The sequence below is a fragment of the Cannabis sativa genome, chromosome 5, assembly GCF_029168945.1.
Source record: "Cannabis sativa cultivar Pink pepper isolate KNU-18-1 chromosome 5, ASM2916894v1, whole genome shotgun sequence".
In the NCBI taxonomy this organism is placed as follows: Eukaryota; Viridiplantae; Streptophyta; class Magnoliopsida; order Rosales; family Cannabaceae; genus Cannabis; species Cannabis sativa.
This window is the reverse complement of record NC_083605.1, coordinates 48,333,596-48,350,814: the sequence shown is the minus strand read 5'-3', so window position 1 is coordinate 48,350,814 and position 17,219 is coordinate 48,333,596. Positions and strand designations below refer to the sequence as shown.

Sequence of the window (17,219 nt, the reverse complement as noted above, 5' to 3'; positions counted from 1 at the left end):
GCTACAGATCAATTGTGTGGTGTAGGGATTGCCCTTTACACACCTGGGGGGCAACACCTGCACGGGGTAGTCAAATTTGGATTCAAAGCTTCCAACAATGAAGCAGAGTATGAAGCCCTCATTGCTGGTTTGAAACTTGCCCGGGAGCTGCACGCTGAACACATCGAGATTTGTCGTGACTCATATTTGGTAGTGAATCATGTGTCAGGAGAGTACGAGGCCCGAGGGGAGAAAATGATAACCTATTTAAGCAAAATACATGATCTGCTCGCACAATTCAAGAGTTACACTCTTAGGCAAATTCCAAGAGAAGAAAACACAACTACTGATGCTTTAGCCTGACTTGCGAGCAACAACATAGCTGATAAGGCTAATTTAGTCCCAATTCAATTCCTTGAAGAACCCAGCATCACCTGTGTGGAAAAAATTGAAATTATTGACACAGTTCCGAACTGGATGACACCAATAGCAGCCTACCTCAACACTAGAGAACTTACAAATGATAGAAATGAAGCTTGGAAGATGAGAAGGGAGGCTGCAAGGTATATCATCGTAGAAGGATTCATGCATAGAAGAGGATTCTCTATGCCACTACTTAGATGTGTTACACAAGAAGAAGTTGCACGGCTTTTGTCTGAAGTACATGATGGATTCTGTGGCAACAACGCAGTCGGGCAAAGCCTATCAAAGAAAATACTAAGGTAAGGATATTTCTAGCCGACCATGATAGAATATTCAAAAGCCTATGTTAAGAAATATGATAAATCCCAAAGATTTTCAAAGATACCCCGTGCACCGCCCAATGAGCTAACTCAGATGCAAAGTCCTTAGCCTTTTGCTATTTAGGGAATTGACCAAATCGGACAATTGCCTAAAGGTAAAGGGGGAGTACGATATGTAGTGGTCACAGTGGATTATTTTACAAAGTGGACAGAAGCCGAGCCATTTGCCACAATCACATCTAAGAAAGTAGTGGACTTCATGGTGAAAAACATAATATGTCGGTTCGGACTCCCGTGCAAAATAGTCTCGGGCAATGGCACACAGTTTGACAGCCAGTTGTTCACTAATTTCTGCACAAATCATGGAATCGTAAAAAGTTTCTTTACAGTGGCATATCCTTAAGCAAATGGTTAAGTCGAAGAAATCAATAAGACACTTAAAGATACTTTGAAAAAATGACTTGAAGAAGCTAAGGGGAACTGGTCGGAGGAACTACCAAGAGTACTATGGTCATACTGCACCATTGAAAAAACAACGACTAAACAGACTCCATTCGCTATGGCCAATGGCTATGAAGCTATGTTGACCGTAGAACTAGAACCTCCATCCCATAGAAGGTTAACCTATAATCAAGAGGCTAATCATGCCCTCCTAGCAGAATCACTTCACAAAATTAAAGAACAACGAGCTTCAGCAAACCTAAAGTTTGTAGCCTATCAACAAAAGGTGGCTCGGTACTTCAACAAGCAAGTAAAGGCAAATAAACTTTTTGTTGAAGATATGGTACTCAGAAGAGTATTTCTGAACACAAAAGACAGCACGGATGGTGTGCTCGAACCAACCTGGTAAGGACCATATCAGGTGGTCGAAGTTCTAGAATCAGGAGCATACAAACTTGGATGGTATGACAAAAACATGGAACTCGTTCTAGTGCCAAGGTATTGGAATGGGGAACATTTAAGAAAGTACTATCAGTAAAAGTACCAGGTAGGATGACCACTTTAAGTACAAAATTAAAGAACATTTACTTTTTAGTGAATGGCCTTCTTGGCGGATCCTGCCCAAGGGTTCGGATGAAATGATTAAGTACTCAGGTTGGATGACCACCTTTGATAGTACAATTTCTTTTAAAGTGCAATTTGTTTTGTTTAAATTTAGCTAAAGATCAAATTATATCATATAATAGATTTTATTAAAGTTACTTCGGTAACAAAGATATTCCGACCAATAAATGAATAAAAATGTCTATTCAAATTCTGATTGTGTCAATTCTATTTGTAAAACCCTAACTATCTTAGGCGTATTACGTGATTTTTAAACGTACTGTGCAGCTCGTTGCTAATCAACGAGGTTTAAGGAAAAACGTGATTAATTAAAATTTTGCTTTTTCATTAAACTTATAAACCATTTTATAAAAGTCTCGGGATCCCGATTTATAAAAAATGTTTACAAAAGTTTCACTGTTGAACTATTACATCAAAATAAAAGTAGTCTAACGACAGTTACAAAAATCCCAGCCTTGCTGTCCCGAGGATCGTACGCTCCAGGCCTAACCGCCCCGACATGTACAATCTCATAAGCTCGCTCACGGTCCATCAGCTATAGCCTTGCTTTTACCTACACATGAACATAAACTGTGAGTCGACAGACTCAGTAAGAAAAGCATAATAATACTCATACATAATACTAACTGCCGTGTCCAACACGATACTGAGTCCCGCTACTGCCATGTCCAACATGGTACTGAGCCACTACTGCCATGTCCAACATGGTACTGAGTTCTGAACGTTCATAGGGACGGTACTATTGACACGTAACAACCTGATCGGTCGAACCGGTCATACTCCGCCGTGGTCATACTCCGGCCTGTACCGACGTGTTACTATATCCTCCGATCGGTCGAGCCGGTCATACTCCGCCGCTGGTCATACTCCGGCTGTACCGACGGGATACGTCAATAGCACGGAACCACCAACCAGTGTCAGCCTGATCGGTCAAACCGGTCATACTCCGGCTGCTGGTCATACTCCAGCCTGTACCGACGTGACAGGGTTGGATGGTTCGAAGCCAACATACAACTAATGTAATCTAATAGGCTTCCTACATGCTCGCTAAACATGTATTCTACATATGCATACTGTTATACTAATCTTACCTGGATTCCGATTTCGTGTGTGCGGTCAACCCGACCGGAACCGAAGCCGAGCGCTGACATCGGCTCCTAAACCATAAAAATCACAACGCTATAAGTGACACGCTAAATCACTTCCCGGGGACTAAAACTCGAAACTAAAAGTTTCCCTATCGATAAAAAGCATGGCAATACCCCTAAAAACCCAAAAACGAGGAAAACTAGGGTTCTGAAAAATCCCCCAACCGGAAGACCGGTTGCCCAACCGGAATTCCGGTTCGGGAAATTCGGGACCCCATCCGGAATTCCGGATGCACAACCGGAATTCCGGTTCCTCGCAGGCAGCCAACTAAAAATCCCATAACTCGACCAATTCAACCCCAATTGGTCCCAAACTTTCCAGACCTGTTCTAAACTATCCCTAGAACAAATCCAAAGCCTCAAAATCACCCAGAAAGCACATATACAAAATTCACCATTAAAGACCAAGCTTTGAGTTCAAAAACTCAAACTTGGTTAAATCCACTAACATGCATCCTAGCCTAGTTAATTCTACTTAACTGAGCATAATAACACCTCTGAAAACATACAAGAACATCCAGCAATTCACAGAAGCAAAATATAACATTTCTTTCCAAAATTCATAACTTTTTTCACATAAAAACTACAAGCTTGAACAACCTAACTCATATGCTTTCAACACAGCTCAATCAACATCAATAATCATGCTTTGAATCACACAAATTAACCACAAAAACACAGCAGCAAAATCAACTAAAAACTCATGCATGCATCATCATTTTTCATCATATTTTTCAAGAAATTAAAGAAGGAGAAACATGAACCAACCTAGCTTGCAATGGACCTTAAAAGATGATGAATAACCAGCCAAAATCAAAGGAAAAACACCCCCTCCTTGCTGCTCAAAGCTTGGCCGAAAGAGAGAGAGAGAGAGCTTTGTGTGTGAGTTTTGAAAATCTTTCTAATTTTTCTCTAAGTGTTGAAATTTGTGGAAAAAAGGAATATAAACTCATTACTCATTTTATTTCAGCCAAGTAATAATAAAATAAACATTTATTTTTCCATTTAATAAATCACATAAGACAAAACACTAATGGGGCAAAAAGACCATTTTGCCCCTCCACCATAAAATCACATAAATCATACTAAAGGGGTATTTTTGGGAAATTCTAAATTCCCGGCCATTCCCGACATTCCCAATGTCTAAAACCCGTCCCCAAATACTAACATACTAAGTTGTGATTTCTACTGAGCCAAACGTCGAGTTCCAAAATACCGGACACCGGAAATGCGAAATATAAAAACTACTGATGACATAATCATGCATATCTGAATTCCATAAATAACAGTAATAAATTATTTAAATAGCTATAAATAATTTCATAATTAACATAAACAACTGCTAATTTCCAAATTAACTAAGCGGGCTTTACAACTATTCCCCCCTTAAAAGGATTTCGTCCCCGAAATCTAACCTGAATAACTCTGGAAATTGAGCTCTCATATCTGACTCTAGCTCCCAGGTGGCTTCCTCCACCTTGCTGTTTCTCCAGAGAACCTTGACCAATGCTATGGTCTTATTCCGAAGGACTTTATCCTTTTTATCCAGGATCTGCACTGGCTGTTCCTCGTATGACATGTCTGGCTGAAGCTGAAGACTCTCATAACTGAGTATATGAGAGGGGTCTGAAACGTATTTTCTCAACATTGAGACATGGAATACGTTGTGCCTTTCTTGATAAGGCTGGAGGCAATGCTAACCGATATGCCACTTGACCTATCTTCTCGAGAATCTCGAAAGGTCCTGTAAATCTAGGGCATAACTTGCCTCTTTTCCCGAAACGTTTAATCCCCTTCATCGGAGATACTCGCAAAAACACATGGTCCCCTACTCGGAACTCAACATCCCTACGTTTCGGATCTGCATAGCTCTTCTGTCTGCTCTGTGAGGCAAGCATTCTTGCTTTTATCTTTTCTATTGCCTCATTGGTCCGCTGAACTGACTCCGGACCTAGGTATTTCCTCTCCCCTGTCTCATCCCAGTGGATAGGGGATCTACACTTCCTACTGTACAACAGTTCATAGGGTGCCATCCCTATCGTACTCTGATAACTGTTGTTGTATGAAAATTCTATTAACGGTAGGTATTTGCTCCATGAACCCACAAAGTCCATAACACAGGCTCTCAACATATCCTCCAATATCTGAATTGTCCTTTCGGACTGACCATCTGTCTGAGGATGAAATGCTGTACTGAATTTCAGCTTCGTACCCATTGCCCGTTGCAAACTTTGCCAAAATTTGGAGGTGAATTTCGGATCCCTGTCCGAAACTATAGACTTCGGTACCCCGTGAAGTCTCACTATCTCCCTGACATATAACTCTGCCAACTGATCCACTGTAAACGTTGTTCTAACCGGCAGAAAATGAGCAGATTTCGTAAATCGATCCACCACTACCCAGATGGAATCATACATACCCGTGGTCCTAGGTAACCCGACCACAAAATCCATCGTAATATCCTCCCATTTCCATTCTGGTAGGGTTAGAGGCTGCAACAACCCTGCTGGTCTCTGATGTTCAGCCTTGATCTGCTGACAAGTGAGGCATCTCGATACAAATTCTACCAAATTCTTCTTCATTCCGCTCCACCAGAAGTACGGTTTCAAATCTTGGTACATCTTGGTGGTGCCGGGATGCAGAGAATACGGGGTAGAATGAGCCTCCTCAAAGATCTCGTTTCTCAAGTCCACACTGCTCGGGACACAAACCCTGGCTTTATACAAAAGCATCCCACTATCTGACACTGAAAAGTCTTTGGCTTGACCAGCCAATACCTCATCTCGGATCTTCACTAACTCTGGATCCGTCATACGAGCAATCTTTATTCTTTCCAACGGATCGGATTGCGGCGTTAAGTTGTGAAGGCGACCTACCACAAACTCAATGCTGGATCTAACCATATCCTCTGCTAGCTGAGGTGAGATCTGAACCATACTAGCTACTTGCCCGGGACCCTTTCTGCTCAGGGCATCGGCCACTACATTGGCTTTTCCGGGATGATAGAGGATCTCGCAATCGTAATCCTTCACTAATTCCAACCAACGCCTTTGTCTCATGTTCAAATCTTTCTGAGTAAAGAAATACTTGAGACTCTTATGGTCGGTATAGATCTCACACTTCTCTCCATACAGGTAATGCCGCCAAATCTTCAGTGCAAAAACCACTGCGGCTAATTCTAAATCATGAGTCGGGTATCGCTGTTCATAATCCTTTAACTGACGGGAGGCATAAGCGATAACCCGATCGGCTTGCATCAATACGCACCCCAAACCCTGTTTGGATGCGTCACAGTAGACTACGAACTTCTCCTTGTCCGAAGGCAAAGCTAGTACCGGAGCAGTAATCAACCTCTGTTTCAGCTCCTGAAAACTAGCTTCGCATTTATCTGACCAGATAAATCGCTGATTCTTCTTTGTAAGCTCGGTTAGGGGCATTGAAATTTTGGAGAACCCCTCCACGAACCTACGGTAGTACCCAGCTAATCCCAAGAAGCTTCTGATCTCTGTCACTGTCTTCGGTCTCGGCCAATCCCTGACGGATTCAATCTTCCCGGGATCCACCTTGATCCCATCTTTACTCACAATGTGCCCTAGGAAGGACACCTGAGACAACCAGAACTCACATTTCTTGAACTTGGCGTAAAGTCTATGTTCTCGAAGTCGTTGCAGTACCATCTGAAGATGTAACTCATGCTCCTCTTCTGATTGAGAGTACACGAGGATGTCGTCGATAAACACAATCACACAGATATCGAGGAAATCCTTGAATACTCTATTCATCAGGTCCATGAATGCTGCAGGAGCATTGGTTAGTCCGAATGACATAACCAGAAACTCGTAGTGTCCATACCTAGTGCGGAAAGCCGTCTTCGGAATGTCCTCCTCTCGGATTCTCAACTGATGATAACCCGAACGGAGATCAATCTTAGAAAAGACCGTCTTCCCCTGAAGCTGATCGAACAAGTCATCGATCCTAGGTAATGGATATTTATTCTTCACCGTCAGCTTGTTCAATTCTCTGTAGTCGATGCACATCCTCATAGATCCATCCTTCTTCTTGACGAACAAAACCGGGGCTCCCCAGGGTGACACACTGGGCCGAATGAACCCTATGTCAAGCAACCCTTGGAGCTGAATCTTTAATTCCTTAAGTTCAGCTGGAGCCATCCTATACGGGGCTTTGGAAACCGGATCCACCCCTGGTGCCAAGTCAATCACGAAGTCAATCTCCCGCTGAGGTGGTAACCCTGGAAGTTCTTCGGGAAAAACGTCCAAAAATTCCCGAACTACTCTGATGTCCTCTGGCCGAATGGTGTCTGGCCGAGTGGTGTCCACCACCACGGCCAGAAACCCTAAGCACCCACCGTGCAATAATTCTCTCGCTGACATAGCCGAGATCACCGGGATCCGAGATCCCTGAACCGAACCCACAAATACAAACGGTTCTTCACTTTCCGGTTGGAAGACCACCATCTTCCTCTTACAGTCAATGCTCGCCGAATATTTAGATAGGAAATCCATTCCTAAAATAATATCAAATTCGACTAAGCTCATCTCTATCAGATCAGCGCTTAACTCTCTACCATCTATCCTGATCGGCATAGACCTAATCCACCTATTGGAGATAACCAATTCTCCGCCAGGTAACAGGGTTCCAAACCCTGATTCATATCTATCAAAGGGTCTACCCAACTTACTAAAGACTCTGGCCGCCACATAAGAATGTGCAGCCCCAGAATCAAACAGCACTGAATAAAGCGAGTTGTTAATAAAAAGCTGACCTGTAACAACTGATGGGCTGGCATCTGCATCAGCCTGCGTGATGGCGAATACCCTGGCTGGAGTGGGTATCGCTGGAGCTCTCGGTGCCTCTGGTCGGAGCTGGGGACATTCCCTCTTGAAGTGTCCGGGCATGCCACAATGAAAGCATCCCTGCCCCTTGCACTCACCCCGATGATGCCTCTTGCAGCTAGGGCACTCGGGATAGGAGAATCGGGTCTCATTACCACCAGGACGACTCCCTCTGTTCTGGTTCCCCCGGAACCTCTTGTTCTGACTCGAGCCGCCGGAAGCAGTGGGTGCCCTCTTCCTCTGATCAATGGCCGAACCACTACTCCCCCTGCTAAAGCCTGATGCAGGAGGGGTAGGAGCCCCGCCACCAACCGGAGTACTGACTGAATCTGACATGCACCCCACTGCGCCCTCAGCTCGCAGTGCCTTCTCCACCATCTGAGCATAGGTGGTGCTGTCGTCGGTGGTAATCATCAGGTCATGCCTGATCTTGGGATTCAACCCGTCCAGATACTTTTCCTTCCTGCTGAAGTCGGTCGGCACAATTCCCGAGGCTAACCTCGCCAACCGGTCAAACTGAGTAGTATACTCAGTGACACTCATGTTCTCCCGCTGGGTCAGGTGAACGAACTCTTTCCTCTTGGCGCTTCTGACCGCCTCATTGTAGTATTTCGCGTTAAAGAGTTCTTGGAACCTTTCCCAAGTCATGGTGGTGACATCGTGAATCTGAGACACCATGTCCCACCATACCAGGGCGTCCTCCTGGAACTGAAATGTGGCGCACACCACTCTGTCATTACCGGTGACACCCATGAAATTCAGAATTCTGGTAATCACCGTCATCCACTGCTCGGCTTTCGTTACATCCGGACCTCCCAGGAATACCGGAGGTGCTTGCTTCCGGAACTGCTCATATAAAGGTTCCAATCTGTGGGCCGCCACCACTATCTCGGCCTGGGCAGCAGGGGCAGGTGCCACTGGTACAATAGGCACTGGACCTGCAGGAGCACCCTGCTGTCTCAACCTCTGAATCTCGAGGTCTTGCTCTTCGATCCTGGCTTGCATCTCCGCAAACCGCAACTCCCAATTCGGGACTCCCTGATCGGCTGGGGGAGCCTGGGCAGCCTGTGGCGGGTTTTCATCACCCTGGCCACGAGCCCTGCCTCGGGGACCTCTGCCTCGGCCCCTAGCAGGTGGGGGAAACTGAGCTCCCTGTCCCTGATTCGACCCTACGGAGTTGCCCTGACTCCTGGTAGTCCGCCTGGCGTCCATCTAGTTAGAACCGTGTTGTGAAAATTATATTGCTTTATAATTGCGCAAGTGTACACAATCACAAACAAGTAATACAATGATAAGTAAATCAAAGTTCGTCTCCACAGGGACTTTTTACTAAATAATGTTAAATCAACTAAAAGTAATTCCAAGAATTTCAAATAAAAATAAAATAAAGTCACACATTAATTCACAAGAAAAATTTATAGCCTTGAATCTAAACTTGAGAACTAATTTTTTAAACTAAATAAACTAAAAATAAGAAACTAAAAGTGATTAAAATGGTGGTAATTTCAGATTTAGAAAATAGACTTGAGTGATTAATTTCCACTTGTATGTCCCAGTTGATACAGCAATGACTCAGCAATCCTGGGAAAGTTAACAGATTTCAAAAAAACCAGCAAGCTTTTTCCAAAACTTGCAATAAACCATTCACAATCTCACAATGCATTCCTACACCAGTTTAGATCACAAATAGCCCAATAGAGCATCAAATCCTTAGTTATACATGGTAGCCAAATATTCCTATTTCACTACTAATTAATACAATCATGCATCAATTAGAAGGGTTCAACTAGGTCTTACTTTTCCAAGTAAGATCTAGCTTGCTAAATGTTAAAAATGGCCAAAAATTAACATTCATTCAACATTTCATCACAACTAATTGAACTAAGCCAAGATTACTTCATCATTGCAAAATCAAAACACTAGTCCATACAAGGGTTCATAACCACCCAAATCTCAAAGAGTTTAGTTCATAGCTGAAATTAAAAACTCAAAACCAGAAAATGTATTGTTCATGGAATTAAAGAGAAACTTGAAGAGAAGAAAATGATACAAACGAAGTAGAGAGCAAGGGAAATGATTGATGAGCTCAAATCCTTCCTTTGGTAGTTGCCTTCTTCTCCTTCTTCTCAATCTTCTTCTTCTTTGTACTCTCTTCTTTCTTTGTACTTAGAAAACCTTTTCTGCTGTATTTTTCGTACTCTCTTCAAAGTGCAGCCAACCTCCTTCTATTCATCCCCCCTTTTCCTCTTTGCTCCCCAATTAGGGTACCCAAGTTTACCCTAATTGGAAATCCCAATCATCACCCACTTGTCCTTCATTTTCCACATGTTTGTTGAGTCAATAGCCAAATTCCGCCACCTCAGCTCGTTTTTCTTTTCATTAAAGCCGAAATTTGGACTATACGCCAAAATAAACTTACTGGGCTGACAAATTGCTACGCGATGATTGCTATAGCAATGCCAGTCAGCAATAATCATTTTTCTGCTCCTTTTTCTCCTTGTCCCAAACATTTCCAAATACCTATTCTTGTATTTTTTCTGCTTAAAACACATAAAAACAACAACATAAGTCCATCTAACACTTACTAACACACACACTTCCATTTATTACAAAGACACAACAAACTAAACACAATTACACAATATAGACATTAATTGCTCCACAATTCACATTAAATTCAAGCTTAAAGATATGAAAATAACTCTAAATCTTAGAGTTTTCAACACCCCAAACTTAGAATCTTGCTCGTCCTCGAGCAATGACAACAAAAAATAAACAAAATAAAGCACACAACAAATTTTACACAAAGACTCACAAAGAAGACACATGAGAGATTCTATAGAAATTCAAGATGGCCTAGCGAACATTGACGCTCTCAGAAAAAATGGAATTAAATGGAATATGAAATTGCTTGCCGTAACTTTATATGCTACCCCTTTAAAGCTTTTGTCATTGGATAACATTAATATTTCCCAAAAGTCACCTAATTAACAATTTATACAAGTATATCCCACCTAAACTTTGAACTTTCTGCAATTACCTTAAACTTTTTTTTTTCTTTTTCACTCATTTAAGCTCCATAAGTTGGATTAGTGCACTCATCTCCACTAATGTAGTCTAAACTTATCCCCTTGATCAATAGGACTTTATTAGGCTTGTAATGTTAAATTTGGGCTAGGGTATGGTAAAGGATGTATTTTAGCTAGCTCAACACCTAACCACTTCACTTGTCAACAACCGAGCCTCTTCCTAATGATATATTTTTTTTTTTTTTAATTCACTCCCCTAATTCAAAACTCACAAATACTTGATATTAAAATTAACTTCTCTTGCAATGTTTATTATTTTTTTTTTTTGAACTAAAAAGGAATTTAGTACTATATTATACTTATACATAGCAAGAGAAATTTAATGAAAAACGCATACTAATATACCTTGTGAGCTAATTCCCCCCACCCCAAACTTACAACCCAACATTGTCCCCAATGTGGCTAAAAGTATGATCTTGAATTAGCTCGCCACATAGTACACTCACCACACTCACCCCAAACTTAATGTGAAACTTGGCTCTTGACAAGTGAGCAATTAAGTTAAGATATATGTGGAAATGCAAGTTAGAATGGATGTGATATGGATGATCGGGTTGCACAACAAGGTTAGGCTAAACGGCTCAAACTTGGGTGACTAGGGAAAAAATGCATTTTATAGGGAAGGTTAGAAAAGCTCAAACGTCCAAGGATGGCCTAAATCATTTCTAAGGGACAAGTCGAACTAGGATTTCGCTTCAAGGAGATGCACTAACCAATTCTAGATGCTAACATTACATGTGAAATAATTGTATGAGAAAGGCAAAGCATGGTGAAATGATACAAGTATAAACTAGTGAGGAGAGACTAAGGGAAAACATCCATAATATCCAACAATGCAACATGATAAGGCAGCAACAATAACGGAATGGGCGGAAAGTATCATCATCGAGCAGAGCACTAGGCCACTGAAAAACTCATAAATCTCTCAATGTCAAACTAACAAACACATGAACAACAAAAAATGAAAGTTCCAAACACAAAAGACAATACACAAGTAGCACAATACAAACTGAAAAAAAACGACACATAACAGAAAAATATAAAATAGCTTAGGTATGAGAAAACTCCCTCTACTCGGAGTCCTCGTGGGGCTGCTCTGTGTTCGAAGTTGATGGTCCACCTCACGGGTCTAGAACTTGCTGAGGGAACGGTAGAAACTTGGGCTCAAATCGTGGCGTGACCTTCTTGACTGTTAGGCATTTTTCTTTCTTTTTTTTTTTTTCAATTGCACACTACCCCAACACAACAAATTCCCCCTGTATATATGATTGACAATTCCATATATCCAAGATTTCAACACTTCAACCAAATAAACACAACAAGCAGCCCATTGTTCAACAACACACTAACAATCAACAAGCCCCAATTCAAATTGATCACATATGTCACTCGACAAACCCCAACACTTGATCACTAATTCAAATTGAAAATTTTCACACCAACAATCAGCACCTATAAATCACGGCACCCTTTTGCACGCACAAAAATCACATCCAAAAATTTCCCAATATTACTTCAATCATTCAGAACCCTCCCAACAATTTCCAAAATATCAGCTTTATCCAAATCACAACATCCACACATAAACACTCACTACTCGACAGCCAAGAACAAATCAAAATAGAAAAAAATTATTAGCAATTTATTCTTGACAAACCAGTGGGATTTGTTGTGATGGATCAGATGACTCTCGGCTGGGAAACTTGACTCCAGTGCTGGTGCTGGCAACTTGGCTCGACAGATGACTCTCAGCTGGGATTTGGTTCGAGTTAGCAGCTGGGAGGTGTGATTTGGGTTGCTGTGGTGAAGGATGCGGCTGAGTGGAGTGAGGGTCGACTGGGCAGTGGCTGATTCGGTGTTCGAATGGAGGTTGAACGTGGTGATGGGAGATGGAAGTTTGGTTAAACTGGTGAAGTTGACGGGTGCTTGCTGGTTCGGGGGTGCGGCTGCTGTTGAGTTTGCAATGGTGGTTTGTGGAGCTTGGGCTGAGATGGTGATGCGCGATTTGGTTGAACAGAGGTGGAAGAATGGCTGGTGGTGAGTGACTTGCGTGATGGCTACGGGTGAATGGAAGCTGGGTTTAGGTTGGTGAGGGTGAACCGTGAGTGATGGAGGCGGCTGGGATAGTGATTGGAGTGAAGATGGTGAATTGGTTGGTAGGGTTGAATATTGGGCTAAAGAATGAGGTTTTGGGCTGGCTGACTAATCCAAGAGGGGCCCAGTTGACTAAAAAAAAATAAGTCCCATAACTAATTGATTAAATGACTGAGATTGAAAACTTTGTTTATTCACTCATCTGTCCTTGATCCACAAGAGGCAAAACTAAGTACAAGCCCAATGATTTGTCTGAACAGAAAATCATACCAAATGATTGCCTCCTTAACATTTCTCACGTGTTCCTTTTTATCAGACCAACAGTCATTTAAACCCTAATATACGAACACTCTTGCTGCCAAATAAAATTGCTGAACCATTGCTATAGCAACTGGGCACCACTTTTCTACCCCAAACTTAATTTCTTTGCCCAAATTGAAATTTCTTCACTTCCACAACCTTCTTCACTTGATTTCCTGCACATTGAAAGAAAATAATTTCACCATGACAATTATTTACTAATTATATAATATATATATTTTTTTCTTTTTTTTTTTTTTAACTTTTCTTCTTGCTTTTTTTTCTTTTTTTTTTTCAAGGGGTGCCTTCATTGATTTTTTTTTTTTTTCTTTTCATTCTTTTTTCCAAATTTTTCATTTTTTTTTTTTCAATTCAATCTTTTTTTTTCTTTTTCTTTTGGCACCCCCAAATTACAAGTCTCAAACATCCTTCAAAGAGATAGAGGTCTTTTCTCGGTTGACCTCTCCACCCCCAAACTTCACTCCTTGGCCTTTCACTAAGAATTTTCTTCTTGAAAGTGCATCACGAAGTTCCACTACCCCATCGGGGTATACTCTCACCACCAAGAAAGATCCATCACACCTTGAATCTAGTCGTCCATGAGTAGCCTTCGTTAAAGAATTGGAAAAAATCACTTGTTGCCCAACTTCAAACATTTGAGACCGAAATTTTCTACTAAGCTTCTTTTTCTTTCTCTTCTTTTTGGGTGGTTTTTTAGAGTCAATTGATGCTTTGTCTTTGCTTTCTTGTGCCTCGTGATCCTTAGCAACTTCTTTAAGGAGAATCTTCTTTCTCACCTTCTTACTAACTTTGAATTTAGACTCCTCAACCATGTTAGGATCCATACCTTCAATTGCTAAGCATTCTCCTATTGCATCCGGGCCACGTATGGGATGGAAAACCTTGAATGTGGCTTGCTCATCTTGAGCTCTCATGGTGAGCTCTCCTTTTTCAACATCTATCAAAGTCCTTCCCGTGGCAAGAAATGGTCTCCCTAAAATGATTGGAACTTCCCTATCTTCCTCATAGTCAAGAATAATGAAGTCCGCCGGAAAGATGAACTTATCTACTTGTACCAAAACATCTTCAATTTTTCCATCCGGATGAGCCATGGAACGATCCGCTAGTTGCAAAGTGACGGTGGTTGGCCTTGCTTCTCCAATTCCCAACTTCTTGAAAATAGACATGGGCATGAGATTAATACTAGCTCCCAAATCACAAAGAGCTCTTCCAACATCCCGTCCCCCAATAGAAATTGGAATTGTAAAGCTGCCCGGATCTTTCAATTTAGGTGGAATTTTATTCTTCAACATAGCGCTACAGCCCTCGGTCAAAGCGACCGTTTCAAACTCGCCAAGCCTCCTTTTCTTTGTCAAAATATCTTTTAAGAACTTGACATAATTTGGCATTTGCTCTAGCGCTTCTACCAAGGGAATATTGATATGGAGCTGTTTCAACACATCCAAAAACTTCCTAAATTGTCCATCTTGCTGTTGTTTCCGAAATCTTTGAGGAAATGGAAGGGGTGGTTTAGGACTAGAACATACTGGTGCGGATTGTCGATCGTCGTGTTGCCGACCCTTTCTTTGTATCAACCGGTATCAGCAAATTCCTGGGCAGTTTTGTTACTCAATTTTTCGTCGATTTGGATTGAAGTGGGCTCCCCACTACCCTTTATTTCCTCCTCAGAATTTTTCAGATGCTTGTCACTCCTTAGCTGAATGGCGTTGCATTGTTCATTCCCATCCCTCCTTGGATTCTCCGTGTCACTAGGCAAAGAACCTTGCGGCCTAGCTTTCAATTCATTGGCCAAATGTCCAAGTTGCAACTCTAAGTTTCGAAGAGAAGCAGCTTGACTTTGTATCACCGCATCATTTTTGGCCATATAATCCCGCATTAGACTCTCCAAAGAACTTGGTTGGGAATTTTGAGCATGTTGTGAATGTCGTGGTTGTTGTGAAAAACCCGGTGGATATGCTTGTCTTCCTTGGGCTGGTGCGGTACTTGAGCTTGCTCCTTGACCCCCCCAAGACAAATTAGGATGATTCTTCCATGCTTGATTGTAAGAGTTTGAGAATGCCCCATTGTTTCTGTTAAAATTCTGATTTCCCATGTAACAAACGGACTCCGGATTAGATGGACACTTCTCAAACGCATGCCCTTCTCCACAAAACACACATGAGACATCATCACTTTGAATGGCAGCAGCTGGTTGAATATTTTTAGCGTTCCCAATACTCAAATTCTTCAAAACATTCGTCATGGAAGCCATTTGAGCTGTCAAAGCTGTTATTGCATCTACCTCAAGGACTCCCGCCACTTTTCTACTTGGTTGAGCTCTAGTGTTGGACCATTGGTAGTTGTTACTTGCAATGGTCTCCAAAATCTCAAATGCTTCATTGTAAGACTTCGACAAAATAGCACCATTGGCCGATGCATCTAACACCATTCGAGAAGCTGCATTCAAGCCATTATAAAAAGTCTCCATCTGAATACAATGTGGAATGCCATGATGTGGACACTTTCGCAAAAGTTCCTTAAACCTCTCCCACGCATCACTTGTGGACTCATCTTCAAGTTGCTGAAAAGACATGATCTCACTTCTGAATTTTGCATTTCTAGTAGGAGGAAAGTATTTCCTCAGAAACTTCTCAGCAAGGTCATTCCAATTGGTCACAGAATCAGGCGGCAAAGTGTTGAGCCATGATCTAGCTCGGTCTCGTAGTGAGAATGGGAATAGCTTCAACCTTAACACCTCTTCACTCACTCCTTGGATCTTGAAAGAATCACTCACCTCCAAGAATGAACGGAGATGGAGGTGAGGATCTTCAGTTGGCATCCCGCTGAATTGCCCCACGGTTTGGAGCATTTGAAACATCACTGGCTTGAGCTCAAACTGCGGTGCTTGTATTTCAGGCCTCACAATGCCTGGATTGAGCTCATTAAACATGGGGGCTGCATACTCCCTTATAGCCCTTGCTCGATCATCTGCCAATATGATGGGATTAACAATTTGTGGAGCAACCCCATCGTCATCAAAAATTTCAGCCATGATGTCTCGGCCCTTAGCCTTTTGAACCCTTCTTCTTCTTCGGAATGTACGTTCAATCTCGGGGTCAATAGGAGCAAGTTCAAAGTCCTCTTGTTGGTTCATACACTATAGATACCTGAGATTTCAAAGACAAACCAGCAAGATTAAAAGCACAAAAATTCTTAGAATGTCAATTAGTTGATAAAACAAAATTTAGAACTTAAAGTCCCCGGCAACGGCGCCAAAAACTTGTTGTGAAAATTATATTGCTTTATAATTGCGCAAGTGTACACAATCACAAACAAGTAATACAATGATAAGTAAATCAAAGTTCGTCTCCACAGGGACTTTTTACTAAATAATGTTAAATCAACTAAAAGTAATTCCAAGAATTTCAAATAAAAATAAAATAAAGTCACACATTAATTCACAAGAAAAATTTATAGCCTTGAATCTAAACTTGAGAACTAATTTTTTAAACTAAATAAACTAAAAATAAGAAACTAAAAGTGATTAAAATGGTGGTAATTTCAGATTTAGAAAATAGACTTGAGTGATTAATTTCCACTTGTATGTCCCAGTTGATACAGCAATGACTCAGCAATCCTGGGAAAGTTAACAGATTTCAAAAAAACCAGCAAGCTTTTTCCAAAACTTGCAATAAACCATTCACAATCTCACAATGCATTCCTACACCAGTTTAGATCACAAATAGCCCAATAGAGCATCAAATCCTTAGTTATACATGGTAGCCAAATATTCCTATTTCACTACTAATTAATACCTAAAAGTAAAGGTAAAAATCATGCATCAATTAGAAGGGTTCAACTAGGTCTTACTTTTCCAAGTAAGATCTAGCTTGCTAAATGTTAAAAATGGCCAAAAATTAACATTCATTCAACATTTCATCACAACTA

The 17,219-nt window shown here is 41.5% G+C and overlaps 1 non-coding gene across 1 annotated transcript; it reads left to right on the top strand.

Moving 5' to 3' along the window:
- Nucleotides 1–15,775: 15,775 nt before the first annotated feature.
- Nucleotides 15,776–15,882, top strand: LOC115724265 (small nucleolar RNA R71). Its single transcript, XR_004013064.2, has one exon. It is a non-coding gene; the product is annotated as a small nucleolar RNA R71 (small nucleolar RNA).
- The last annotated feature ends 1,337 nt before the right edge of the window (nt 15,883–17,219 follow it).